At 46.9% G+C, this 780-nt stretch overlaps 1 protein-coding gene across 1 annotated transcript in view; it reads left to right on the plus strand.

The window, feature by feature from the left end:
- The window catches only part of LOC102243555 (cyclic GMP-AMP synthase), a gene marked incomplete at its 5' end in the record, with an annotated part of 8,070 nt that overhangs the window by 1,036 nt on the left and 6,254 nt on the right, over positions 1 to 780 (plus strand). The gene's annotated exons all lie outside the window — the stretch shown is intronic.

A 780-nucleotide genomic window follows, 5' to 3' on the forward strand; every position in this document is an offset into this window, starting at 1 on the left:
CAACAACTAGAGGCCCGGTGCATGAAATCGTGCATGGGTAGGGTCCCTAGGCCTGGTCGGTGATCAAGGCCAATCGGGGCCTTCCTTTCCCCAGTTGCCGGCTGCTGGCCGTGGCCTTCTTTTGTTCTGCGCCGCCCCCTGATGGTCAGCGAACATCATGTCATAGTGAGCGGACGAACTCCTGGTCGGTCAAACTCCCGAGGGGACAATTTGACGAACTCCGGTCGGTCAAACTCCCGAGGGGACAATTTGCATGTTTAGACTTTTATTATATAGGATATTTTTATTGATTTTAGAGAGTAAGGGAGAGGGAGAGAGATATAGAAACATCAGTGATGAGAGAGAATCATTGATTGGCTGCCTCCTGCACACCCCCTTCTGGGGATCAAGCCTGCAACCCGGGCATGTGCCCTGACCAGGGATAGAACTGTGACCTCCTGGTTCATAGGTCGATGCTCAATCACTGAGCCGCACTAGCCAGGCTTGTTGTTAATAAAGAGAGGCAGTACTGGCCTCAGAGTCAGACTGCTCTCTGGTTCTGGATCCTAAGGCTTCTACTCTTAACTAACTGTAAGATTTTGGACTAGTTACCAAGCCTCTCTAAATAATACTTTATTCACATTTCCTTAATTTTTACCCATGTCCTTTTCCTGTTTCAGGATCTCATCTAGGACACCACATTACATTTAGTCATCATGTCTCCTTAGGCTCCTCTTTTTTGTTGTTGTTGTTAATACTCAGCCAAGGATATTTTTTCCATTGATTTTTAGAAAGAGTGAA

The sequence above is a fragment of the Myotis brandtii genome, unplaced genomic scaffold (genome assembly GCF_000412655.1).
Source record: "Myotis brandtii unplaced genomic scaffold, ASM41265v1 scaffold2900, whole genome shotgun sequence".
NCBI lineage: Eukaryota > Metazoa > Chordata > Mammalia > Chiroptera > Vespertilionidae > Myotis > Myotis brandtii.